This window comes from Oryzias latipes, chromosome 8 (assembly GCF_002234675.1).
Source record: "Oryzias latipes chromosome 8, ASM223467v1".
Classification (NCBI taxonomy): domain Eukaryota; kingdom Metazoa; phylum Chordata; class Actinopteri; order Beloniformes; family Adrianichthyidae; genus Oryzias; species Oryzias latipes.
The window spans coordinates 7,074,828-7,086,854 of NC_019866.2; positions in this window are offsets into that span (position 1 = coordinate 7,074,828).

The following is a 12,027-nucleotide window of genomic DNA, read 5'->3' on the forward strand; positions in this document are numbered from 1 at the left end:
CTAAAACAGTGTGTCCTGAAGCAGTTGTATGTCCTTTGCGCTCAAAATTCGAGCCACAGAAACTCCTGTAACTCAAATGAAACATGTCCTCTAGAAGACAAACATTCCCTTTAGTCGTGTATGCTGCTGGCCCACTAATTCCGGCTCGTGGGGGTGTGAAATAATCCCTTTTTAGCTCGATCACAGAGAAGCCATTTTTACATTTTCCACTGCTTAACCTCTTCTAGTTAAATTAAATCAAATTGAAATGATTTTGGTGAAGTTTGACAATAAGGGGCAAGTAATTTGACATCTATTGAATTGAATCATGAGGTGATTTAGATATCTGGAGTTATTAATGAAAATGTATCAGTGAAAAAGACAATGTGAAAGCACATCTACAGTTTAGCACATTTTTAATCTGAAAAGTTCTCTCATCTGTTTTAGAGCCTCTTTGAAGAACTTTAGGCAGCTGTGATTATCAATAAACAGTTCCTGTCATCAGGCCTGGTCTCCTTCACCTCCAGTTCCTGAGTTACTGTGGACGGCTGCTTGTTCTTTATTGAGGGTTTCATAATGATGTGATGAGAAAGAGCAGAAAAGACATGTTATGGGGATTTAATTTTAGTAGAAGTAACTAGACATAAGCAATATTTATATGTATGTTTATGGGAAAAAGGGGTTTGGATGAAAAAAAAACACGAAGTAAATGAACATCACAGTCAAATGCATTATTATTCATACCACTGACAAACTGACGTAAAACATAAATAACTTGTTTTTGACTGACTGACATTGAAGAACAATGAGACAGCTGTAAAGCTGCTGAGTATCAGGTTTTTTCTGTTCAGGACAAAAATACTTCCAAACATCAGTGTTTCGCCTTAAAGCTTGGGGATCTTTACATGCATAGCTTATTGAGGAACTCATTCATGAGCCATAGTGCCATAAAGTCCCACTCCAGTCGTATTTTATCTATTGTAACAGCATTTCCAGTGGTCTTTTAATCATGAGTATGCCACTTTTAGGTACAAAACTTTAGGACACAGTTTCTGCAGAGTGGCAGGTGTTTATTAGTAAGTAGCCCCTAAGTCGTGGGGGGGACTGTTGGTGCTTAGTAAGGCCCACGCCCTGTTATCAGTTTCAGTTGCAGTTTAGTTTTTATTTCACACACAAATGAAAAGTCAACACACACAGTGGTTTAAAAGACATAAAATAATACAGTGTGCTTGAAAAGGAGTGGGTTGAAGATAAATCTTGTCTGCTCCCACCCCTTTTTACAAAACATGATGATGTGCGTATTCAATACGCGTATTGCTATTCACAGATAGTTACAAAACATTCACAATACAATTCTGCATTGCAACTGTGCTAAAGTGACATTTTTTGTTTAACTAATCGTTTCTGGCCTTCTACAGTTCTATTAGTGACTTCTTGTAGGTTTTTTGAATACATGTAAAGTTTTGGTTTGTTTTAAACCTTCATCCAATCCATTCCATAAATCCACACCACAATTAGATAGACACATTTTCTTTTTTGTTGTTCGAATGCACTGCTTTTTGAAATTCTGTTTTTTTTCTTAGATTGTAACTCCCGTCTCTGTCTTTGAACATTTGCTGTAAGTTTATTGGAAGTAAGTTGCATCTGGCTTTGTACATGACGAGTGCTGTTTTCAGTTTCACTAGATCCCATATTTCAATAAACCCGACTTTAAAAACAGAGCGTTTGTATGTGACCCATAGTCCACTCCATGAACAATTCGAACAGCTTTTTTTTTTAAGATGTATAAACACTGTAGGTTTGTTTTATAAGTATTTACCCAAACTTCTACACTGTACTGTAAATATGGTAGTATGATGGATGAATATATTAGTAAACGTGCTTTGTGAGTGAGAGTATGGCATGTTTTTCCCAACACTGCTATGCTTTTAGCAAGTTTAGCTCTGACCTGCTTTATTTGTGGTTTCCAGTTTATTTTGTCGTCCAGAATTACTCCTAGGAACTTGATTTCTGTCACTCTTTCCAGAACATGGTTATCAATCGCCACTTTTATTTCTAAATCTGAAGGAATGTGGAATTTCCGAAAATCATGAATTTAGTTTTGTTAACACTGAGTGACAGTTTATTTTGTCAAACCATTGTTTTAGTTTCCCTAATTCTGTATTTACTGTTTTTACAATTTCGTTCAGGCTCTCCCCTGTACAGAATATACTTGTGTCGTCTGCATATGAAAAGTATATGAGTGTATTTGATATCAAGCGTATGTCATCCTTCTTCTTATGTTATCGTTCTGATTACACGCTAGCTTACAGCCCCAAAACAACCGACTTAACATTACCAGTGAGGCAAAAATGGTGAGCAATAGTGGAGCTTTCCAGCCGGGCCGTTTTGAGTCGGATGCCAGCTCAGACGAGGAAAACAAAGACGTACATGGATCTATTTGTCTGCAAGTGGAGCATCAGAATGGAGCGGAGCAGGGAACTTGTGGCCCTCGGATTTTAGCACCTATGTTTCTACTACATGCTTTTTTCCAACAGCAGTCTGCTCCTGATTCACAACAGTTTCAAGAAAGAAATACTATGAAATGGAGTTTTAAACTTAATTTTCTTATATGTCCTCCATCATGAGAAAAGGCTTCAGGTACTTGCAAAACAACAAAAACCAAATTTTCATTGGAGTAGGTCTTTAAAAAAAATCACAGTTGAAAAGTCTAAATATTTTTTAGGATGACTTTGAGATTATATTTGAGCTTCAGCACATTCTTTTGACAGCCGGTGTTAACATTATGAGTACAATTATTTAAACAGCCTTCCTAATTTCTCTGATTTCATCAAGGTTGTCTCCAACTTAAAACATCTATTTCCATTTTTTTTTTCATTCAAAAGCACTTAAGCAAGGACGTTTATTCTTTTGTCACATTTTAATCTCCTGAGTGTTCAACTTTAGCAAGAAAAGCATTTTTAAAAGAGGCTATATTCTGGGTTAAAAACAAGCCCTTGATGAAAGGAACGGAGTGTGATACAAGAAAGAAAAAAAGAATAAGATAAGTACGTCAAACAAATGCAAGCAGTTTTATTTATTTATTTATTTATTTATTTATTTATTTATTTATTTATTTATTTATTTATTTATCTATTTATTTTTGTTTGTAAAAATTCCTTCGTTTCTCAACACCATTTCCCACTGACAGGTAAAAAAAATGACCCAATATACGTTTACTTACCATTTATTTGCTGTCTGGAATATTTGAAAAAAAATAGAATCAAACCTTTTTGTCGGTTTATGAAACTAACAAAAAGTTTCATAATGAAAAAACGACCTCCTGGAATAAAGTAGTGGATTGTAAATCTCCAGTCATCTAACTGAAGAGCTTTCTTTCATTCTTGATGAGATTGGTGCACAGTGAAGCATTGCAGCTGAAAGTGCGACTGAGTGAGAGTCATAAAAAAAAGCTCCACAATCAAAGCTGTTCAGCTTCAACAAAACATTTCCTTTTGAGCTTAATACCACAGATTGAAGTCAGTTTTTTTCTACCAGATTTCAGGGGCTACAGATGAATTATTGAACGGAACAGAAGCATTTAATTGCTTGATGGATCCTTAACAGAAGAAATCGTGCATGAGTATACTCAACCACTTCCTCAGGATAGCTTAAAGAGCAATTCAAAGACACAAAAGTGATGAAATGAGAAAAGCCTTGCCTGATATAGAGCCCTGGGATGTCAATTACCGCCGCTAATTGCTGCATTTAGACAGCGTCAGGGAAAGGAAGTGGAGTAATTGTTGGAAATTACCTGACACAGGTGCTTTGCAATGTGTAATATTTTATTCTTTACTTAAAAAATGTCAAATGTTGCATTATCATGCAACATAAATGGTGCCTTCCTATTTACAATTAAAGTTTTGTGTTATTCTCCTGAACTTATCTACAAATATTCAGAATATTTCTAAACATGCAGGTTATGTTTTATCAAAAAATAGTGGATGTCCTCAAAGCTTAAATATATCAGCAGAATGCAGCGCTCCTATACAGCCAAACTATATATGAAGAAAGATAGAGCAGGGTTGGAGATATTTTCTTTCTCTCCTTTCTTTTGGAACCAGCTGAGCTATTTACTAAATTAGAAAAGGTACTGGAAGCTATTTAACCATTTAAATTAACAACAGAGCTGTGCTGATGGGCCCTGGAGGTTCAATTACCTCAATCCATTCATTGTCTAAATGGTAAATATTGATTGACTGAATGTAAGGATGTAGGGAAATCCTCTAGAAAATTACTTATGCAAAATAAATGCAGAAGGATGCCAAGAAAGTTTTTTCTCCTTCAGAACTTTACAAATGCAACCTAACTGCACAAATTAGAAAGGAGATTTTAAAAATTGATCAATTTAAACCATTTGCACATGTCTGTTGAATATATAAAATAAAATATATCTAAATTTCTTTTTTTTTTCTTTTTTAACTTGTCCTGCCCAACAGCTGAGCAAACAGATGAGAGCTGAAGGTCTCTTGGGTTGGACATATTTTACTGTTACAACAGAGTGTTATGAATCTTCTGACACACATGATGTACATTTGAATAAACCCCTTTTGTAATTTAGGCTAAACGTTATTCGTAGTAATTATATTTGTAACCGTTCTCTGTAAAAAAAGGAGAGGGAAGAAAAGTGAGGGTAGTTTTTGGTGGGGGTTAGGAGGGTGATTTTAGAAGGAGGGGCAACAAGTTGCTGGAAGTTTATCATCATCACTGTCAGGTGTAGATGTATAATAAATCTATAAGGGGCGGGGCATGTCCACACACACACTCAATTGTTACAAACATAGCTGTTGGCTCCAAAAATCTTAAAAACTAATAAATGTAATTTCTGTTGGAAGATGCTGGAATTGTGAATAAATGACAAACAAATGAACATCAGGCATCAGATTTTCCAGTAGTTTGTAACAGGATGAACTAAGTTTTCATTGAGGGTTTATTGCTTTCAAACTGCTTGAAGTGTTTCTGTGTGAAGTTCATTTAAGTCCAAACATTTCTGCTACTTCCTAAACCAAGACCAATCATTGTCAGTCAAGAATTGACAATATAAGGTTAAGTACTAGAAGGCCGAACTGGTAAATTGGGGGAAAACGAACATATATAAACACTCTTGATTTCTTTTATTAAAACACTAAAATCCCAAATGTGAGAAGAACAGAGATGAAAACAAAAAGTCCTCTCACCTGTTTAGATCTTTAGCTACATGGTAACAAAGTAGAGGACTGGAACTGGCTTTTTCCATTAAATAAAGTATTATTTTTGGTCAATGTCGACATATATTTTTTCTAAGTATTTCAATATTTTGCAATATTTCGATGAGAAACATTTAATGGTAAAGCTTGAATCTGGCTCCTGTGATTATAATTATTTTAGTTCTTCATTTTAATTGAAATAGGCTGCACAGCTCCACAGCAAGAAGGCCCCGGTTCAAGTCCTGGCTGTCCACGTTCTCCCCGTTCATGCATGGGTTTTCTCAGGACACTCCGGCTTCCTCCCACCATCCAAAAAGATGCCTTATTCAGGTTAATTGGTTACTCTAAATCAGGGGTGTCAAACTCCAGGCCTCAAAGGCCGGCCTCCTGCTGGTTTTTCAGAAATCCTGCCTCATCTGCTGTTGATTACCTGGATCAGGTGTGTTTAGCCAATAAGGAGCTTCAATGAGAGATTGGTTAGAAAACATGCAGGACACCGGCCCTTGAGGCCTAGAGTTTGACACCTGTGCTCTAAATTGTCCCTATAGGAATGAATGTGAGAGTCTATGGGTGTGTGATTGTAGCCTTTCAACAGACTGGCAACCTGTCCTGCCTTTGCCCACAAGTAGGGTTAGGTTCCTTTGTGGGCCTTAACCCTGACCCTAACCCTGAAAAGGATAAAATGGGTTCAGGGGATGGATGGATGGAATTAATTGAAATACTCATAGATGTCATGATCTCGCGGGATTTCGGACAGACCCAAACGCTGGAACCCAGAAGGACACAAGGAGTCGGGAAGTAAGATTAAGATGGTTTAATTCACAGTAGTTAGGAGTCTTGACGTGGCGTGGCGGCTGACTGGAGGTAAGCGGCAGGAAGGTCCAGAGAGCGAGACTTCGGCAGAATCCAAGGAGGAGAGCGAGAGCGGTGGACAGCGACCTGAGGTTCACCCGTGAAGCGGACAGTTCCTGAGGGTGGAGAAGAGATGACACGTTAACGAAGCTTGGACTAGAACAAGGGCACACAACGTGAGCTGGCCAGACGTAAGCACCGTGGAAGGAACAACGGACTGGCGTTGAAAACAGGTCCTGGACCTCCTTAAGTAGGCGGGGATGATGATGAGGTAAGTGAACTCAGCTGGTCGCGTGCAGGGCAGAGCAGGAACGGGGGAGGGGGAAGGTAATTGACAGAGGCACCATGTCAGTACCCCCCCCTCAACGACCGCCTCCAGGCGGTCCAGGGCGACGATCCGGATGGGCGCGGAAGAAGTCATCAATCAGGGAATGGTCCAAAATAAGGGAGCGGGAGATCCATGACCGCTCCTCAGGACCGTACCCCTCCCAGTCCACCAAAAACTGGAACCCGCGACCACGGCGGCGAACGTCCAATATCCGACTGACGGTAAAGGCAGGCGCGCCGTCAATGGTCCGGGCGGGTGGCGGGGAAGTGGACGGCGGGCACAAAGGGCTTTCGCTGACAGGCTTAATCTGGGAGACGTGAAACGAGGGGTGCACCCTCAGAGCAGCAGGCAGACGTAGGCGGACACAGGAGGGGTTAATGATGCGATCAATCACGTAAGGGCCGATGTATCTGGGGGCCAGCTTACGTGATGACGCCTGAACGGGGATGTTGCGTGATGATAACCACACCTTCTGCCCAGGACGGTAGGCGGGACTCACCACCCTGTGACGGTTAGCGATCTGACAGTTGCTCTCCCTGGTGCGCAGGAGAGCAGCCCTGGCCTGACGCCAAATGTCCTGGCAACGTTGTAGATGAAGCTGGACCGAGGGCACTGCCAGATCGAGTTCCTGAGAAGGAAACAGAGGTGGTGAGTACCCCAAAGAGGCTTCGAAGGGGGATATGCCTGTAGCAGAGGAGGGATGAGTGTTATGAGCATATTCCACCCAGATGAGATACTTGGACCAGTCAGATTCATTTTGAGCCGCCAGACATCTGAGAGCCGCCTCCAACTCCTGGTTTGCTCTTTCGGCTTGTCCGTTGGACTGGGGGTGGTATCCTGAGCTTAGACTGACCGTGGCACCGAGGGCGGAGCAGAACGACTTCCACACCTGAGACGTGAATTGAGGTCCGCGGTCAGACACGATGTCGCATGGTATGCCATGGTAGCGAAACACATGATTGACAAGAAGGTCAGCAGTGTCAGAAGCAGAGGGGAGTTGAGCCAAAGGGATGAAGTGAACGCCTTTGGAGAAACGATCAATGACTGTCAGTATTACTGTGTGCCCCTGGGAGGGAGGCAGCCCTGTAACGAAATCCATTGCGATGTGTGACCATGGGCGACTAGGTATAGTCAGAGGCAGCAGATGACCAGAGGGAGGTGAATTTGAGTTCTTGGAGCGGGCACAGATGGTACAAGCAGCCACATACTCACGGACGTCCTTCTCAAGAGAGGGCCAGTAAAACCGACGACGTAGTAGGTTGATAGTTCTGCGTACCCCTCCATGACAGGCTATCCGTGAGGCATGCCCCCAAGTGAGTACTTCGGACCTGAGAGAATCGGGAACATACAGAGTACCAGGTGGAACGGAAACATGATCAGGTATCTCACCCTGGGCCTGTTGGACCTTGCTCTCGATTTCCCAGGTGAGAGTACCTACAAAACAGGAGGTGGGAATGATGGTAGAGTCAGTGGTGGGTTCGACAATAGAATATTTCCTGGATAAGGCGTCCGGCTTGATGTTGCGACTGCCTGGACGGTAGGTGATATTGAAGTTGAAACGATCGAAAAACAAACACCAGCGAGCTTGACGGGAATTAAGGCGTTTTGCACTGCGTAAGTATGCTAGATTTTTGTGATCAGTCCAAACTATAAAAGGTAGCTCTGCCCCCTCCAGCCAGTGACGCCACTCTTCTAAGGCTAATTTGATAGCCAAAAGTTCGCGGTTGCCCACGTCATAGTTCCTTTCAGCAGGGCTCAACTTGCGTGAAAAATAAGCACAGGGCTTTAACTTGTTGGTCGACTCCTCACGCTGGGAAAGGACAGCGCCGACTCCAGAATCCGAAGCATCCACCTCAACGATGAATTGCTTAGTGACATCAGGTTGAATGAGAATAGGTGCGGTTACAAACAGTTCCTTGAGTTTCTTGAAGGCTGTGTCGGCAGCCGGGGTCCAGATGTAGGGTTTATTGATCGATGTAAGTTGAGTGAGGGGAGCAGCAATACTACTGTAATTTCGAATGAACCTCCTGTAGAAGTTCGCGAAGCCCAGAAATTGTTGCAATTTCTTGCGAGTCTGCGGGATCTCCCAATGGGCGACAGCTTCAATCTTGGCCGGATCAGGTCTGATGTTACCGGCTTCGATAATATAGCCCAGAAACGGAATCGTGGAGGTATGGAATTCGCACTTTTCTGCCTTAACGAATAATTGATTTTCGAGTAACCTTTCGAGAACAAGGCGGACGTGGTGTTCATGTTCAGTTAGGCTGGATGAGTAAATTAAGATGTCGTCAAGGTAAACAAAAACGAATCTATTGAGGAAGTCGCGAAGAACATCGTTAATAAGCCGTTGAAATACTGCGGGTGCGTTAGTGAGGCCGAAAGGCATGACCAGATATTCAAAATGGCCTAAGGGAGTGGAGAAGGCCGTCTTCCATTCATCTCCCTCTCGAATGCGAACCAGATGATAAGCGTTCCTTAAATCTAGTTTAGAGAAGATGCATGCCTGTTGGACTGCGTCAAAAACAGAATCTATTAATGGGAGTGAATATTTATCTTTGACCGTAATTTGGTTCAACTCGCGGTAATCGATGCAGGGCCTCAGGGTTTTGTCTTTCTTCTCAACGAAGAAGAAGCCTGCACCAACCGGAGAAGTAGAGGGGCGGATGTGACCAAGCGAAAGAGCCTCCTGGATGTATTTTTCCATAGCATTTTTTTCTGGACCAGATAAATTGAATAATTTTCCCTTTGGGAGCGGTGCGCCGTTTAGAAGTTCTATGGCGCAGTCATAGGGCCTATGGGGTGGAAGCGCGCTAGCTTTGAATTTACAAAAAACTGCCTTGAGATCATGATAGCAAATGGGTACCTTGGAAAGATCCATTTCCTTTTCAGCCTCCGATGTAGTGACGATGGCGGAGGGAATCGCGGAATGAAGACAGTTAGCCAAGCAGTAAGTACTCCAATTAGTGATTCGAGGAACGGCCCAGTCAATGTGTGGATTATGTTTTTGGAGCCAGGAAAATCCCATAATAATGGGGGTCTGGGGGCAATGGGTGACAAAAAAGCGATGATATTCTCTATGATTGCCTGATGTAAGTATAAGTACCGGTTTAGTGCGAGCGGTTATACGGGAAAGTTGTTTCCCACCTAATCCGGCTGCATTAATGGGGGAGTCGAGAGATTCAATAGGCAGTGAGAGGTGATTGACAAGATGCAGATCAATGAGGCTATGTTCGGCGCCAGAATCAATGAGCGCTTTGGATTCATGAACTTGGCTTTGATGCGCAATTTTGACAGGAACAAACAAGAACTTGGTTTCTTTGGCGTGAGAAACATTGCCCCCCCGTGGCCTGTCATCTAACGGGGGGTTCGGGAGTTTAAACGCCGTCCGCATTGAGCTACTTGGTGACCGGGGTGCCCACAATAAAAACATAACCCTTCTTCACGCCTTTTTTGACGTTCCTCTGCTGTTAATTTAGAATGACCTACTTGCATAGGTTCATCCGATGAGGGAGCTGGTGGCTCATGGACTGGCAACGGGAACACGTAGTTAGGGGAAGCCTGATCTTGGGAGTGGCCCGGAGGCCTACGAGTGCGTTCGGCGTGACGTTCACGTAATCTGGCATCTGAACGGAGGGCTGCAGAGACAAGATCCTCGAAGGTGTTAGCTTCAGGCTGTGAGCATAAATGGTCTTTAATTCTTTCACTCAAAGATTGGTAGAATATCCCCTTGAGAGCGGGGTCAGGCCAGCCAGCCTCCACAGCTAGGATGCGGAAGTCGATCAAATGTTCACTTACCGAACGGTTGCCTTGTTTTAGATTCAACAACCGCCGGGTGGCTTCCTCCTGCTTACGAGGCTGGTCAAACACTAGCCGGAATTCCTCGATGAACCGGTCGAACGTGAGATGTGAGATGGGATGAGAAGCTAAGAACGCCTGGGCCCACTGGAGAGCTTTGTTTCTGAGGCCGTTCACTATAAGTGAAATTCTGCTGTGGTCCGTTTGGTAATGTCTGGGTGCCTGCTGGAAAATGAGCTGGCATTGAAGGAGAAATCCTCCACAGGCCTCGACCTCACCGCAAAATGGTTCCGGTTGAAGGCGGAAGTTTTCGGGGATCATGGCGGAAGCGGAAGCCAGGCTGTTGCCGGAAGAAGGAGCTTGAGCTGCGGCTGCAACATTGGGAGATTGTCCAGTTAATTCTGCAAGGGTGTGTGTAATACTGTCGAGACGCCGAAAAAGATCTTGCTGAGCCGCCGACATTTGAGCGAGCGCATCTGCTTGACGGCTCAAAAGGTTACCTTGCAGTGAAATAGCGTGGCGGAGCCCTTCCGGGTCAGCTGGGTCTGGAGTTTGGCCAGTCCGTTCTGTCATGATCTCGCGGGATTTCGGACAGACCCAAACGCTGGAACCCAGAAGGACACAAGGAGTCGGGAAGTAAGATTAAGATGGTTTAATTCACAGTAGTTAGGAGTCTTGACGTGGCGTGGCGGCTGACTGGAGGTAAGCGGCAGGAAGGTCCAGAGAGCGAGACTTCGGCAGAATCCAAGGAGGAGAGCGAGAGCGGTGGACAGCGACCTGAGGTTCACCCGTGAAGCGGACAGTTCCTGAGGGTGGAGAAGAGATGACACGTTAACGAAGCTTGGACTAGAACAAGGGCACACAACGTGAGCTGGCCAGACGTAAGCACCGTGGAAGGAACAACGGACTGGCGTTGAAAACAGGTCCTGGACCTCCTTAAGTAGGCGGGGATGATGATGAGGTAAGTGAACTCAGCTGGTCGCGTGCAGGGCAGAGCAGGAACGGGGGAGGGGGAAGGTAATTGACAGAGGCACCATGTCAATAGAGGCAGCAAAAGGTTATAGAAACTTGCATTTACATGCATTTCCAAAGACTTTTTATTGGAAGTGGCCGCATAAACGCATGTTGCTTAGGGGGGAATGTAGCTCAAGGCTTCTTGGTTCAGTGTTTTTGCCGGTTTGCCCCAAAGCCAAAGTAGCATATGTTAGTCCTATAGAAAATGATGGGTCATTTGATAACCTACACTGACCAAAAATATAAACGCAACACTTTTGTTATTGCTCCCATTTTTTATGGTATGAACTCAAAGATGTGAAACATTTTCCACATACACAAAATAACCAGTTCTCTGAAATATTGTTCACAAATCTGTCTAAATCTGTGATAGTGAGCACTTCTCCTGGTGTGCCTTAGACTGGCCACAAGAAAAGGCCACTCTGAAATCTTCAGTTGTATCACACAGCACAATGCCACAGATGTCGCAAGTTTTGAGGGAGCGTGCAATTGGCATGCTGATAGCAGGAATTTCCACCAGAGCTGTTGATAGGGAATTGAATGTCAATTTCTCCACCATAAGCTGTCTCCAAAGGCGTTTCCGAGAATTTGGCAGCACATCCAACCGGCCTCACAACCGCAGACCACGTGTAACCACACCAGCCCAAGACCTCCACATCCAGCATGTCCACCTCCAAGATCGTCTGAAACCAGCCACTCGGACAGCTGCTGAAACAATCGGTTTGCATAAACACAGAATTTCTGCACAAGCTGTCAGAAACCGTCTCAGGGAAGCTCATCTGCATGCTCGTCGTCCTCATCGAGGTCTCGACCTCACTCCAGTTCGTCATCGTA